Source organism: Pseudophryne corroboree, chromosome 11 (assembly GCF_028390025.1).
Source record: "Pseudophryne corroboree isolate aPseCor3 chromosome 11, aPseCor3.hap2, whole genome shotgun sequence".
NCBI classification, from domain to species: Eukaryota; Metazoa; Chordata; class Amphibia; order Anura; family Myobatrachidae; genus Pseudophryne; species Pseudophryne corroboree.
This window is the reverse complement of record NC_086454.1, coordinates 69,374,714-69,390,173: the sequence shown is the minus strand read 5'-3', so window position 1 is coordinate 69,390,173 and position 15,460 is coordinate 69,374,714. Positions and strand designations below refer to the sequence as shown.

The 15,460-nt window shown below is 30.1% G+C and overlaps 17 non-coding genes across 17 annotated transcripts; all 17 read right to left on the bottom strand.

Moving 5' to 3' along the window:
- Window positions 1–19: 19 nt before the first annotated feature.
- On the bottom strand, window positions 20–93 carry TRNAT-AGU (transfer RNA threonine (anticodon AGU)). Its single transcript has one exon. It is a non-coding gene; the product is annotated as a tRNA-Thr (tRNA).
- Window positions 94–933: 840 nt separating this feature from the next.
- On the bottom strand, window positions 934–1,007 carry TRNAT-AGU (transfer RNA threonine (anticodon AGU)). Its single transcript has one exon. It is a non-coding gene; the product is annotated as a tRNA-Thr (tRNA).
- An 829-nt stretch (window positions 1,008–1,836) lies between these two features.
- TRNAT-AGU (transfer RNA threonine (anticodon AGU)) lies at window positions 1,837–1,910 on the bottom strand. The gene has a single exon. It is a non-coding gene; the product is annotated as a tRNA-Thr (tRNA).
- Window positions 1,911–2,750: 840 nt separating this feature from the next.
- On the bottom strand, window positions 2,751–2,824 carry TRNAT-AGU (transfer RNA threonine (anticodon AGU)). Its single transcript has one exon. It is a non-coding gene; the product is annotated as a tRNA-Thr (tRNA).
- An 828-nt stretch (window positions 2,825–3,652) lies between these two features.
- Window positions 3,653–3,726, bottom strand: TRNAT-AGU (transfer RNA threonine (anticodon AGU)). The gene has a single exon. It is a non-coding gene; the product is annotated as a tRNA-Thr (tRNA).
- Window positions 3,727–4,566: 840 nt separating this feature from the next.
- On the bottom strand, window positions 4,567–4,640 carry TRNAT-AGU (transfer RNA threonine (anticodon AGU)). The gene has a single exon. It is a non-coding gene; the product is annotated as a tRNA-Thr (tRNA).
- Window positions 4,641–5,468: 828 nt separating this feature from the next.
- TRNAT-AGU (transfer RNA threonine (anticodon AGU)) lies at window positions 5,469–5,542 on the bottom strand. The gene has a single exon. It is a non-coding gene; the product is annotated as a tRNA-Thr (tRNA).
- Window positions 5,543–6,383: 841 nt separating this feature from the next.
- On the bottom strand, window positions 6,384–6,457 carry TRNAT-AGU (transfer RNA threonine (anticodon AGU)). Its single transcript has one exon. It is a non-coding gene; the product is annotated as a tRNA-Thr (tRNA).
- Window positions 6,458–7,285: 828 nt separating this feature from the next.
- On the bottom strand, window positions 7,286–7,359 carry TRNAT-AGU (transfer RNA threonine (anticodon AGU)). Its single transcript has one exon. It is a non-coding gene; the product is annotated as a tRNA-Thr (tRNA).
- An 840-nt stretch (window positions 7,360–8,199) lies between these two features.
- TRNAT-AGU (transfer RNA threonine (anticodon AGU)) lies at window positions 8,200–8,273 on the bottom strand. The gene has a single exon. It is a non-coding gene; the product is annotated as a tRNA-Thr (tRNA).
- An 828-nt stretch (window positions 8,274–9,101) lies between these two features.
- Window positions 9,102–9,175, bottom strand: TRNAT-AGU (transfer RNA threonine (anticodon AGU)). Its single transcript has one exon. It is a non-coding gene; the product is annotated as a tRNA-Thr (tRNA).
- An 841-nt stretch (window positions 9,176–10,016) lies between these two features.
- Window positions 10,017–10,090, bottom strand: TRNAT-AGU (transfer RNA threonine (anticodon AGU)). Its single transcript has one exon. It is a non-coding gene; the product is annotated as a tRNA-Thr (tRNA).
- Window positions 10,091–10,930: 840 nt separating this feature from the next.
- Window positions 10,931–11,004, bottom strand: TRNAT-AGU (transfer RNA threonine (anticodon AGU)). Its single transcript has one exon. It is a non-coding gene; the product is annotated as a tRNA-Thr (tRNA).
- Window positions 11,005–11,833: 829 nt separating this feature from the next.
- TRNAT-AGU (transfer RNA threonine (anticodon AGU)) lies at window positions 11,834–11,907 on the bottom strand. The gene has a single exon. It is a non-coding gene; the product is annotated as a tRNA-Thr (tRNA).
- Window positions 11,908–12,747: 840 nt separating this feature from the next.
- Window positions 12,748–12,821, bottom strand: TRNAT-AGU (transfer RNA threonine (anticodon AGU)). Its single transcript has one exon. It is a non-coding gene; the product is annotated as a tRNA-Thr (tRNA).
- Window positions 12,822–13,649: 828 nt separating this feature from the next.
- On the bottom strand, window positions 13,650–13,723 carry TRNAT-AGU (transfer RNA threonine (anticodon AGU)). Its single transcript has one exon. It is a non-coding gene; the product is annotated as a tRNA-Thr (tRNA).
- An 840-nt stretch (window positions 13,724–14,563) lies between these two features.
- Window positions 14,564–14,637, bottom strand: TRNAT-AGU (transfer RNA threonine (anticodon AGU)). Its single transcript has one exon. It is a non-coding gene; the product is annotated as a tRNA-Thr (tRNA).
- Between the last annotated feature and the right edge of the window lie 823 nt (window positions 14,638–15,460).

Below are 15,460 nucleotides of genomic sequence, written 5' to 3'. Positions count from 1 at the left end.
ATAAAAAGGTATCAAGCAAAGGTACTGCTGAGATATGAACTCAGGATCTCCTGTTTACTAGACAGGCGCTTTAACCAACTAAGCCACAGCACCACATGATGCCCTAAAGCTTCACAAAGAAAAATGATATATCTAAGATATGCTATTTGGTAACAATTTTTGATATTCTTATAACTATTGCTTCATCAATTTTTCAAACCGGTGGAAATTTAGAGTATAAATAGAAAGTTGTGTTCTCTCTTTTCATTCATGATTTACAGCACCTTCATTCTTAAAATATCTTGTCAAAGTAATTTTCTAATTTTTTTTAGCACTTTTATTGATTTCTCTGTAAGTAATGCTACATGGGAATAAATGTCAATTAATTTTTGATATTCAGAAAACAAAAACATGTAGTAAAATTAAGAACTCTGTTTTAAAAAGTCAGAATTATGGTTAGCATTATTTATTGATGCTTTTTCAAGAGAAGTTTAGCTTTTCATCAAGAAGTATTTTCCTAACACAATTTTAAGGATGTTATGGAATTAAATATGGGTTAAATGTCAATGATTCTCTAGCTATGATGACTAAACTGACTCTCAAATTACTGTACCTTGGGAAACTTACTTTTTTACAGACATTTTAACACTTTCTGTGTTATTCTCTTTTTAATGTACTCTAAATTAATTTTGCAGTTTACCCAATATGATGAAGGCTATTTTGTAAAAATTCATCTATTTACCTTAACATAGGCATATTTCTACAAATTAACTTATGTTGAAATAGGGTGAAGTTTTGTTGTTTGTCGTCTTCTGACATGGATGGCATCTTTAAACTTTTTTACATTGGTGACCAAATGTGCCAAAGTGAAAGCAGATAAAGGTTTTACACATCTTATTTTGTTATGCATCAACAAAAAACTACATACTGGTGTGATAAAAAGGTATCAAGCAAAGGTACTGCTGAGATATGAACTCAGGATCTCCGGTTTACTAGACAGGCACTTTAACCAACTAAGCCACAGCACCACTTGCACTGCCTTACATATAATGACAAATTATATGTCTAAAGTATAATATTTTTTATTATTTTTATATATTTTTTTGATACTAGTATTTTATTAATTCTTTAAACAGTTGGAAACTTACAGTAAGTTATATAATGCTTTTTTCTCCTTTATTTTGTATATACAGGCCCTACATTCTTACAATATCTTGTTCAAGTCACTTGATAATATGCTTTATTGTAATAGATATTATGGCGTTCTTATTAATGTAGTCATCCCTGGGAAATTAAAGTCAGTCTATTGTTGGTACTCATACAGTTAAAAAGTAATCGTGAAATGAAAACATGAGATCTCAATGATAGAATTATTGTTAACATTTTATCTGGAAGCTTGCTCGATAAATGGAAAGATTTATTTCTGGAATTGCTTTCCTAACACAATATTGTTTATGTTAAGTAACAAATAATCCATTATTTTCTATTGCTCCCTAAACTCTGATGACTAAATTGTCTATCAATTTATCTTGAGAAACTCACATTGTTACTGACTTTTGTTTAAACATTTCCTCTGACTGGACACCTTATTGTTCCTGGAGATTGCTCAGACATGATGATTGGCAATTTCTGGAATTCTTTTCTAGTTACCTTGGCATCAATTTACTTCTACAAAATAACTGATATTAAAAAAGGGGAATATTGCATTTTTTTGTGTTTTCTGATTTGGACTGTATCTAGAAATGTGGTACATATTACTGAACATGTGAGAAAGGGTAAAGGCTGCTGAAGCATTCACATGTCTTTTTGTGATGAATTATCAACAAACTATGTTCTGAGTTGATGAAAATAAATGAAAGGCGCTGCTGAGATTTGAACTCAGGATCTCCTGTTTACTAGACAGGCGCTTTAACCAACTAAGCCACAGCACCACATGATGACCTGGAGCTTCACAAAGAAAAATGATATATCTAAGATATGCTATTTGGTAACAATTTTTGATATTCTTATAACTATTGCTTTATCAATTTTTCAAACCGGTGGAAATTTAGAGTATAAATAGAAAGTTGTGTTCTCTCTTTTCATTCATGATTTACAGCACCTTCATTCTTAAAATATCTTGTCAAAGTAATTTTCTAATTTTTTTTAGCACTTTTATTGATTTCTCTGTAAGTAATGCTACATGGGAATAAATGTCAATTAATTTTTGATATTCAGAAAACAAAAACATGTAGTAAAATTAAGAACTCTGTTTTAAAAAGTCAGAATTATGGTTAGCATTCTTTATTGATGCTTTTTCAAGAGAAGTTTAGCTTTTCATCAAGAAGTATTTTCCTAACACAATTTTAAGGATGTTATGGAATTAAATATGGGTTAAATGTCAATGATTCTCTAGCTATGATGACTAAACTGACTCTCAAATTACTGTACCTTGGGAAACTTACTTTTTTACAGACATTTTAACACTTTCTGTGTTATTCTCTTTTTAATGTACTCTAAATTAATTTTGCAGTTTACCCAATATGATGAAGGCTATTTTGTAAAAATTCATCTATTTACCTTAACATAGGCATATTTCTACAAATTAACTTATGTTGAAATAGGGTGAAGTTTTGTTGTTTGTCGTCTTCTGACATGGATGGCATCTTTAAACTTTTTTACATTGGTGACCAAATGTGCCAAAGTGAAAGCAGATAAAGGTTTTACACATCTTATTTTGTTATGCATCAACAAAAAACTACATACTGGTGTGATAAAAAGGTATCAAGCAAAGGTACTGCTGAGATATGAACTCAGGATCTCCTGTTTACTAGACAGGCACTTTAACCAACTAAGCCACAGCACCACTTGCACTGCCTTACATATAATGACAAATTATATGTCTAAAGTATAATATTTTTTATTATTTTTATATATTTTTTTGAAACTAGTATTTTATTAATTCTTTAAACAGTTGGAAACTTACAGTAAGTTATATAATGCTTTTTTCTCCTTTATTTTGTATATACAGGCCCTACATTCTTACAATGTTTGTTCAAGTCACTTGTTAATATGCTTTATTGTAATAGATATTATGGCGTTCTTATTAATGTAGTCATCCCTGGGAAATTAAAGTCAGTCTATTGTTGGTACTCATACAGTTAAAAAGTAATCGTGAAATGAAAACATGAGATCTCAATGATAGAATTATTGTTAACATTTTATCTGGAAGCTTGCTCGATAAATGGAAAGATTTATTTCTGGAATTGCTTTCCTAACACAATATTGTTTATGTTAAGTAACAAATAATCCATTGTTTTCTATTGCTCCCTAAACTCTGATGACTAAATTGTCTATCAATTTATCTTGAGAAACTCACATTGTTACTGACTTTTGTTTAAACATTTCCTCTGACTGGACACCATATTGTTCCTGGAGATTGCTCAGACATGATGATTGGCAATTTCTGGAATTCTTTTCTAGTTACCTTGGCATCAATTTACTTCTACAAAATAACTGATATTAAAAAAGGGGAATATTGCATTTTTTTGTGTTTTCTGATTTGGACTGTATCTAGAAATGTGGTACATATTACTGAACATGTGAGAAAGGGTAAAGGCTGCTGAAGCATTTACATGTCTTTTTGTGATGAATTATCAACAAACTATGTTCTGAGTTGATGAAAATAAATGAAAGGCGCTGCTGAGATTTGAACTCAGGATCTCCTGTTTACTAGACAGGCGCTTTAACCAACTAAGCCACAGCACCACATGATGACCTGGCGCTTCACAAAGAAAAATGATATATCTAAGATATGCTATTTGGTAACAATTTTTGATATTCTTATAACTATTGCTTTATCAATTTTTCAAACCGGTGGAAATTTAGAGTATAAATAGAAAGTTGTGTTCTCTCTTTTCATTCATGATTTACAGCACCTTCATTCTTAAAATATCTTGTCAAAGTAATTTTCTAATTTTTTTTAGCACTTTTATTGATTTCTCTGTAAGTAATGCTACATGGGAATAAATGTCAATTAATTTTTGATATTCAGAAAACAAAAACATGTAGTAAAATTAAGAACTCTGTTTTAAAAAGTCAGAATTATGGTTAGCATTCTTTATTGATGCTTTTTCAAGAGAAGTTTAGCTTTTCATCAAGAAGTATTTTCCTAACACAATTTTAAGGATGTTATGGAATTAAATATGGGTTAAATGTCAATGATTCTCTAGCTATGATGACTAAACTGACTCTAAAATTACTGTACCTTGGGAAACTTACTTTTTTACAGACATTTTAACACTTTCTGTGTTATTCTCTTTTTAATGTACTCTAAATTAATTTTGCAGTTTACCCAATATGATGAAGGCTATTTTGTAAAAATTCATCTATTTACCTTAACATAGGCATATTTCTACAAATTAACTTATGTTGAAATAGGGTGAAGTTTTGTTGTTTGTCGTCTTCTGACATGGATGGCATCTTTAAACTTTTTTACATTGGTGACCAAATGTGCCAAAGTGAAAGCAGATAAAGGTTTTACACATCTTATTTTGTTATGCATCAACAAAAAACTACATACTGGTGTGATAAAAAGGTATCAAGCAAAGGTACTGCTGAGATATGAACTCAGGATCTCCTGTTTACTAGACAGGCACTTTAACCAACTAAGCCACAGCACCACTTGCACTGCCTTACATATAATGACAAATTATATGTCTAAAGTATAATATTTTTTATTATTTTTATATATTTTTTTGAAACTAGTATTTTATTAATCCTTTAAACAGTTGGAAACTTACAGTAAGTTATATAATGCTTTTTTCTCCTTTATTTTGTATATACAGGCCCTACATTCTTACAATGTTTGTTCAAGTCACTTGTTAATATGCTTTATTGTAATAGATATTATGGCGTTCTTATTAATGTAGTCATCCCTGGGAAATTAAAGTCAGTCTATTGTTGGTACTCATACAGTTAAAAAGTAATCGTGAAATGAAAACATGAGATCTCAATGATAGAATTATTGTTAACATTTTATCTGGAAGCTTGCTCGATAAATGGAAAGATTTATTTCTGGAATTGCTTTCCTAACACAATATTGTTTATGTTAAGTAACAAATAATCCATAATTTTCTATTGCTCCCTAAACTCTGATGACTAAATTGTCTATCAATTAATCTTGAGAAACTCACATTGTTACTGACTTTTGTTTAAACATTTCCTCTGACTGGACACCATATTGTTCCTGGAGATTGCTCAGACATGATGATTGACAATTTCTGGAATTATTTTCTAGTTACCTTGGCATCAATTTACTTCTACAAAATAACTGATATTAAAAAAGGGGAATATTGCATTTTTTTGTGTTTTCTGATTTGGACTGTATCTAGAAATGTGGTACATATTACTGAACATGTGAGAAAGGGTAAAGGCTGCTGAAGCATTCACATGTCTTTTTGTGATGAATTATCAACAAACTATGTTCTGAGTTGATGAAAATAAATGAAAGGCGCTGCTGAGATTTGAACTCAGGATCTCCTGTTTACTAGACAGGCGCTTTAACCAACTAAGCCACAGCACCACATGATGACCTGGAGCTTCACAAAGAAAAATGATATATCTAAGATATGCTATTTGGTAACAATTTTTGATATTCTTATAACTATTGCTTTACCAATTTTTCAAACCAGTGGAAATTTAGAGTATAAATAGAAAGTTGTGTTCTCTCTTTTCATTCATGATTTACAGCACCTTCATTCTTAAAATATCTTGTCAAAGTAATTTTCTAATTTTTTTTAGCACTTTTATTGATTTCTCTGTAAGTAATGCTACATGGGAATAAATGTCAATTAATTTTTGATATTCAGAAAACAAAAACATGTAGTAAAATTAAGAACTCTGTTTTAAAAAGTCAGAATTATGGTTAGCATTCTTTATTGATGCTTTTTCAAGAGAAGTTTAGCTTTTCATCAAGAAGTATTTTCCTAACACAATTTTAAGGATGTTATGGAATTAAATATGGGTAAAAATGTCAATGATTCTCTAGCTATGATGACTAAACTGACTCTCAAATTACTGTACCTTGGGAAACTTACTTTTTTACAGACATTTTAACACTTTCTGTGTTATTCTCTTTTTAATGTACTCTAAATTAATTTTGCAGTTTACCCAATATGATGAAGGCTATTTTGTAAAAATTCATCTATTTACCTTAACATAGGCATATTTCTACAAATTAACTTATGTTGAAATAGGGTGAAGTTTTGTTGTTTGTCGTCTTCTGACATGGATGGCATCTTTAAACTTTTTTACATTGGTGACCAAATGTGCCAAAGTGAAAGCAGATAAAGGTTTTACACATCTTATTTTGTTATGCATCAACAAAAAACTACATACTGGTGTGATAAAAAGGTATCAAGCAAAGGTACTGCTGAGATATGAACTCAGGATCTCCTGTTTACTAGACAGGCACTTTAACCAACTAAGCCACAGCACCACTTGCACTGTCTTACATATAATGACAAATTATATGTCTAAAGTATAATATTTTTTATTATTTTTATATATTTTTTTGAAACTAGTATTTTATTAATTCTTTAAACAGTTGGAAACTTACAGTAAGTTATATAATGCTTTTTTCTCCTTTATTTTGTATATACAGGCCCTACATTCTTACAATGTTTGTTCAAGTCACTTGTTAATATGCTTTATTGTAATAGATATTATGGCGTTCTTATTAATGTAGTCATCCCTGGGAAATTAAAGTCAGTCTATTGTTGGTACTCATACAGTTAAAAAGTAATCGTGAAATGAAAACATGAGATCTCAATGATAGAATTATTGTTAACATTTTATCTGGAAGCTTGCTCGATAAATGGAAAGATTTATTTCTGGAATTGCTTTCCTAACACAATATTGTTTATGTTAAGTAACAAATAATCCATTATTTTCTATTGCTCCCTAAACTCTGATGACTAAATTGTCTATCAATTTATCTTGAGAAACTCACATTGTTACTGACTTTTGTTTAAACATTTCCTCTGACTGGACACCATATTGTTCCTGGAGATTGCTCAGACATGATGATTGGCAATTTCTGGAATTCTTTTCTAGTTACCTTGGCATCAATTTACTTCTACAAAATAACTGATATTAAAAAAGGGGAATATTGCATTTTTTTGTGTTTTCTGATTTGGACTGTATCTAGAAATGTGGTACATATTACTGAACATGTGAGAAAGGGTAAAGGCTGCTGAAGCATTCACATGTCTTTTTGTGATGAATTATCAACAAACTATGTTCTGAGTTGATGAAAATAAATGAAAGGCGCTGCTGAGATTTGAACTCAGGATCTCCTGTTTACTAGACAGGCGCTTTAACCAACTAAGCCACAGCACCACATGATGACCTGGAGCTTCACAAAGAAAAATGATATATCTAAGATATGCTATTTGGTAACAATTTTTGATATTCTTATAACTATTGCTTTATCAATTTTTCAAACCGGTGGAAATTTAGAGTATAAATAGAAAGTTGTGTTCTCTCTTTTCATTCATGATTTACAGCACCTTCATTCTTAAAATATCTTGTCAAAGTAATTTTCTAATTTTTTTTAGCACTTTTATTGATTTCTCTGTAAGTAATGCTACATGGGAATAAATGTCAATTAATTTTTGATATTCAGAAAACAAAAACATGTAGTAAAATTAAGAACTCTGTTTTAAAAAGTCAGAATTATGGTTAGCATTCTTTATTGATGCTTTTTCAAGAGAAGTTTAGCTTTTCATCAAGAAGTATTTTCCTAACACAATTTTAAGGATGTTATGGAATTAAATATGGGTTAAATGTCAATGATTCTCTAGCTATGATGACTAAACTGACTCTCAAATTACTGTACCTTGGGAAACTTACTTTTTTACAGACATTTTAACACTTTCTGTGTTATTCTCTTTTTAATGTACTCTAAATTAATTTTGCAGTTTACCCAATATGATGAAGGCTATTTTGTAAAAATTCATCTATTTACCTTAACATAGGCATATTTCTACAAATTAACTTATGTTGAAATAGGGTGAAGTTTTGTTGTTTGTCGTCTTCTGACATGGATGGCATCTTTAAACTTTTTTACATTGGTGACCAAATGTGCCAAAGTGAAAGCAGATAAAGGTTTTACACATCTTATTTTGTTATGCATCAACAAAAAACTACATACTGGTGTGATAAAAAGGTATCAAGCAAAGGTACTGCTGAGATATGAACTCAGGATCTCCTGTTTACTAGACAGGCACTTTAACCAACTAAGCCACAGCACCACTTGCACTGCCTTACATATAATGACAAATTATATGTCTAAAGTATAATATTTTTTATTATTTTTATATATATTTTTGAAACTAGTATTTTATTAATTCTTTAAACAGTTGGAAACTTACAGTAAGTTATATAATGCTTTTTTCTCCTTTATTTTGTATATACAGGCCCTACATTCTTACAATGTTTGTTCAAGTCACTTGTTAATATGCTTTATTGTAATAGATATTATGGCGTTCTTATTAATGTAGTCATCCCTGGGAAATTAAAGTCAGTCTATTGTTGGTACTCATACAGTTAAAAAGTAATCGTGAAATGAAAACATGAGATCTCAATGATAGAATTATTGTTAACATTTTATCTGGAAGCTTGCTCGATAAATGGAAAGATTTATTTCTGGAATTGCTTTCCTAACACAATATTGTTTATGTTAAGTAACAAATAATCCATTATTTTCTATTGCTCCCTAAACTCTGATGACTAAATTGTCTATCAATTTATCTTGAGAAACTCACATTGTTACTGACTTTTGTTTAAACATTTCCTCTGACTGGACACCATATTGTTCCTGGAGATTGCTCAGACATGATGATTGACAATTTCTGGAATTCTTTTCTAGTTACCTTGGCATCAATTTACTTCTACAAAATAACTGATATTAAAAAAGGGGAATATTGCATTTTTTTGTGTTTTCTGATTTGGACTGTATCTAGAAATGTGGTACATATTACTGAACATGTGAGAAAGGGTAAAGGCTGCTGAAGCATTCACATGTCTTTTTGTGATGAATTATCAACAAACTATGTTCTGAGTTGATGAAAATAAATGAAAGGCGCTGCTGAGATTTGAACTCAGGATCTCCTGTTTACTAGACAGGCGCTTTAACCAACTAAGCCACAGCACCACATGATGACCTGGAGCTTCACAAAGAAAAATGATATATCTAAGATATGCTATTTGGTAACAATTTTTGATATTCTTATAACTATTGCTTTACCAATTTTTCAAACCGGTGGAAATTTAGAGTATAAATAGAAAGTTGTGTTCTCTCTTTTCATTCATGATTTACAGCACCTTCATTCTTAAAATATCTTGTCAAAGTAATTTTCTAATTTTTTTTAGCACTTTTATTGATTTCTCTGTAAGTAATGCTACATGGGAATAAATGTCAATTAATTTTTGATATTCAGAAAACAAAAACATGTAGTAAAATTAAGAACTCTGTTTTAAAAAGTCAGAATTATGGTTAGCATTCTTTATTGATGCTTTTTCAAGAGAAGTTTAGCTTTTCATCAAGAAGTATTTTCCTAACACAATTTTAAGGATGTTATGGAATTAAATATGGGTAAAAATGTCAATGATTCTCTAGCTATGATGACTAAACTGACTCTCAAATTACTGTACCTTGGGAAACTTACTTTTTTACAGACATTTTAACACTTTCTGTGTTATTCTCTTTTTAATGTACTCTAAATTAATTTTGCAGTTTACCCAATATGATGAAGGCTATTTTGTAAAAATTCATCTATTTACCTTAACATAGGCATATTTCTACAAATTAACTTATGTTGAAATAGGGTGAAGTTTTGTTGTTTGTCGTCTTCTGACATGGATGGCATCTTTAAACTTTTTTACATTGGTGACCAAATGTGCCAAAGTGAAAGCAGATAAAGGTTTTACACATCTTATTTTGTTATGCATCAACAAAAAACTACATACTGGTGTGATAAAAAGGTATCAAGCAAAGGTACTGCTGAGATATGAACTCAGGATCTCCTGTTTACTAGACAGGCGCTTTAACCAACTAAGCCACAGCACCACATGATGCCCTAAAGCTTCACAAAGAAAAATGATATATCTAAGATATGCTATTTGGTAACAATTTTTGATATTCTTATAACTATTGCTTCATCAATTTTTCAAACCGGTGGAAATTTAGAGTATAAATAGAAAGTTGTGTTCTCTCTTTTCATTCATGATTTACAGCACCTTCATTCTTAAAATATCTTGTCAAAGTAATTTTCTAATTTTTTTTAGCACTTTTATTGATTTCTCTGTAAGTAATGCTACATGGGAATAAATGTCAATTAATTTTTGATATTCAGAAAACAAAAACATGTAGTAAAATTAAGAACTCTGTTTTAAAAAGTCAGAATTATGGTTAGCATTATTTATTGATGCTTTTTCAAGAGAAGTTTAGCTTTTCATCAAGAAGTATTTTCCTAACACAATTTTAAGGATGTTATGGAATTAAATATGGGTTAAATGTCAATGATTCTCTAGCTATGATGACTAAACTGACTCTCAAATTACTGTACCTTGGGAAACTTACTTTTTTACAGACATTTTAACACTTTCTGTGTTATTCTCTTTTTAATGTACTCTAAATTAATTTTGCAGTTTACCCAATATGATGAAGGCTATTTTGTAAAAATTCATCTATTTACCTTAACATAGGCATATTTCTACAAATTAACTTATGTTGAAATAGGGTGAAGTTTTGTTGTTTGTCGTCTTCTGACATGGATGGCATCTTTAAACTTTTTTACATTGGTGACCAAATGTGCCAAAGTGAAAGCAGATAAAGGTTTTACACATCTTATTTTGTTATGCATCAACAAAAAACTACATACTGGTGTGATAAAAAGGTATCAAGCAAAGGTACTGCTGAGATATGAACTCAGGATCTCCTGTTTACTAGACAGGCACTTTAACCAACTAAGCCACAGCACCACTTGCACTGCCTTACATATAATGACAAATTATATGTCTAAAGTATAATATTTTTTATTATTTTTATATATTTTTTTGATACTAGTATTTTATTAATTCTTTAAACAGTTGGAAACTTACAGTAAGTTATATAATGCTTTTTTCTCCTTTATTTTGTATATACAGGCCCTACATTCTTACAATATCTTGTTCAAGTCACTTGATAATATGCTTTATTGTAATAGATATTATGGCGTTCTTATTAATGTAGTCATCCCTGGGAAATTAAAGTCAGTCTATTGTTGGTACTCATACAGTTAAAAAGTAATCGTGAAATGAAAACATGAGATCTCAATGATAGAATTATTGTTAACATTTTATCTGGAAGCTTGCTCGATAAATGGAAAGATTTATTTCTGGAATTGCTTTCCTAACACAATATTGTTTATGTTAAGTAACAAATAATCCATTATTTTCTATTGCTCCCTAAACTCTGATGACTAAATTGTCTATCAATTTATCTTGAGAAACTCACATTGTTACTGACTTTTGTTTAAACATTTCCTCTGACTGGACACCTTATTGTTCCTGGAGATTGCTCAGACATGATGATTGGCAATTTCTGGAATTCTTTTCTAGTTACCTTGGCATCAATTTACTTCTACAAAATAACTGATATTAAAAAAGGGGAATATTGCATTTTTTTGTGTTTTCTGATTTGGACTGTATCTAGAAATGTGGTACATATTACTGAACATGTGAGAAAGGGTAAAGGCTGCTGAAGCATTCACATGTCTTTTTGTGATGAATTATCAACAAACTATGTTCTGAGTTGATGAAAATAAATGAAAGGCGCTGCTGAGATTTGAACTCAGGATCTCCTGTTTACTAGACAGGCGCTTTAACCAACTAAGCCACAGCACCACATGATGACCTGGAGCTTCACAAAGAAAAATGATATATCTAAGATATGCTATTTGGTAACAATTTTTGATATTCTTATAACTATTGCTTTATCAATTTTTCAAACCGGTGGAAATTTAGAGTATAAATAGAAAGTTGTGTTCTCTCTTTTCATTCATGATTTACAGCACCTTCATTCTTAAAATATCTTGTCAAAGTAATTTTCTAATTTTTTTTAGCACTTTTATTGATTTCTCTGTAAGTAATGCTACATGGGAATAAATGTCAATTAATTTTTGATATTCAGAAAACAAAAACATGTAGTAAAATTAAGAACTCTGTTTTAAAAAGTCAGAATTATGGTTAGCATTCTTTATTGATGCTTTTTCAAGAGAAGTTTAGCTTTTCATCAAGAAGTATTTTCCTAACACAATTTTAAGGATGTTATGGAATTAAATATGGGTTAAATGTCAATGATTCTCTAGCTATGATGACTAAACTGACTCTCAAATTACTGTACCTTGGGAAACTTACTTTTTTACAGACATTTTAACACTTTCTGTGTTATTCTCTTTTTAATGTACTCTAAATTAATTTTGCAGTTTACCCAATATGATGAAGGCTATTTTGTAAAAATTCATCTATTTACCTTAACATAGGCATATTTCTACAAATTAACTTATGTTGAAATAGGGTGAAGTTTTGTTGTTTGTCGTCTTCTGACATGGATGGCATCTTTAAACTTTTTTACATTGGTGACCAAATGTGCCAAAGTGAAAGCAGATAAAGGTTTTACACATCTTATTTTGTTATGCATCAACAAAAAACTACATACTGGTGTGATAAAAAGGTATCAAGCAAAGGTACTGCTGAGATATGAACTCAGGATCTCCTGTTTACTAGACAGGCACTTTAACCAACTAAGCCACAGCACCACTTGCACTGCCTTACATATAATGACAAATTATATGTCTAAAGTATAATATTTTTTATTATTTTTATATATTTTTTTGAAACTAGTATTTTATTAATTCTTTAAACAGTTGGAAACTTACAGTAAGTTATATAATGCTTTTTTCTCCTTTATTTTGTATATACAGGCCCTACATTCTTACAATGTTTGTTCAAGTCACTTGTTAATATGCTTTATTGTAATAGATATTATGGCGTTCTTATTAATGTAGTCATCCCTGGGAAATTAAAGTCAGTCTATTGTTGGTACTCATACAGTTAAAAAGTAATCGTGAAATGAAAACATGAGATCTCAATGATAGAATTATTGTTAACATTTTATCTGGAAGCTTGCTCGATAAATGGAAAGATTTATTTCTGGAATTGCTTTCCTAACACAATATTGTTTATGTTAAGTAACAAATAATCCATTGTTTTCTATTGCTCCCTAAACTCTGATGACTAAATTGTCTATCAATTTATCTTGAGAAACTCACATTGTTACTGACTTTTGTTTAAACATTTCCTCTGACTGGACACCATATTGTTCCTGGAGATTGCTCAGACATGATGATTGGCAATTTCTGGAATTCTTTTCTAGTTACCTTGGCATCAATTTACTTCTACAAAATAACTGATATTAAAAAAGGGGAATATTGCATTTTTTTGTGTTTTCTGATTTGGACTGTATCTAGAAATGTGGTACATATTACTGAACATGTGAGAAAGGGTAAAGGCTGCTGAAGCATTTACATGTCTTTTTGTGATGAATTATCAACAAACTATGTTCTGAGTTGATGAAAATAAATGAAAGGCGCTGCTGAGATTTGAACTCAGGATCTCCTGTTTACTAGACAGGCGCTTTAACCAACTAAGCCACAGCACCACATGATGACCTGGCGCTTCACAAAGAAAAATGATATATCTAAGATATGCTATTTGGTAACAATTTTTGATATTCTTATAACTATTGCTTTATCAATTTTTCAAACCGGTGGAAATTTAGAGTATAAATAGAAAGTTGTGTTCTCTCTTTTCATTCATGATTTACAGCACCTTCATTCTTAAAATATCTTGTCAAAGTAATTTTCTAATTTTTTTTAGCACTTTTATTGATTTCTCTGTAAGTAATGCTACATGGGAATAAATGTCAATTAATTTTTGATATTCAGAAAACAAAAACATGTAGTAAAATTAAGAACTCTGTTTTAAAAAGTCAGAATTATGGTTAGCATTCTTTATTGATGCTTTTTCAAGAGAAGTTTAGCTTTTCATCAAGAAGTATTTTCCTAACACAATTTTAAGGATGTTATGGAATTAAATATGGGTTAAATGTCAATGATTCTCTAGCTATGATGACTAAACTGACTCTAAAATTACTGTACCTTGGGAAACTTACTTTTTTACAGACATTTTAACACTTTCTGTGTTATTCTCTTTTTAATGTACTCTAAATTAATTTTGCAGTTTACCCAATATGATGAAGGCTATTTTGTAAAAATTCATCTATTTACCTTAACATAGGCATATTTCTACAAATTAACTTATGTTGAAATAGGGTGAAGTTTTGTTGTTTGTCGTCTTCTGACATGGATGGCATCTTTAAACTTTTTTACATTGGTGACCAAATGTGCCAAAGTGAAAGCAGATAAAGGTTTTACACATCTTATTTTGTTATGCATCAACAAAAAACTACATACTGGTGTGATAAAAAGGTATCAAGCAAAGGTACTGCTGAGATATGAACTCAGGATCTCCTGTTTACTAGACAGGCACTTTAACCAACTAAGCCACAGCACCACTTGCACTGCCTTACATATAATGACAAATTATATGTCTAAAGTATAATATTTTTTATTATTTTTATATATTTTTTTGAAACTAGTATTTTATTAATCCTTTAAACAGTTGGAAACTTACAGTAAGTTATATAATGCTTTTTTCTCCTTTATTTTGTATATACAGGCCCTACATTCTTACAATGTTTGTTCAAGTCACTTGTTAATATGCTTTATTGTAATAGATATTATGGCGTTCTTATTAATGTAGTCATCCCTGGGAAATTAAAGTCAGTCTATTGTTGGTACTCATACAGTTAAAAAGTAATCGTGAAATGAAAACATGAGATCTCAATGATAGAATTATTGTTAACATTTTATCTGGAAGCTTGCTCGATAAATGGAAAGATTTATTTCTGGAATTGCTTTCCTAACACAATATTGTTTATGTTAAGTAACAAATAATCCATAATTTTCTATTGCTCCCTAAACTCTGATGACTAAATTGTCTATCAATTAATCTTGAGAAACTCACATTGTTACTGACTTTTGTTTAAACATTTCCTCTGACTGGACACCATATTGTTCCTGGAGATTGCTCAGACATGATGATTGACAATTTCTGGAATTATTTTCTAGTTACCTTGGCATCAATTTACTTCTACAAAATAACTGATATTAAAAAAGGGGAATATTGCATTTTTTTGTGTTTTCTGATTTGGACTGTATCTAGAAATGTGGTACATATTACTGAACATGTGAGAAAGGGTAAAGGCTGCTGAAGCATTCACATGTCTTTTTGTGATGAATTATCAACAAACTATGTTCTGAGTTGATGAAAATAA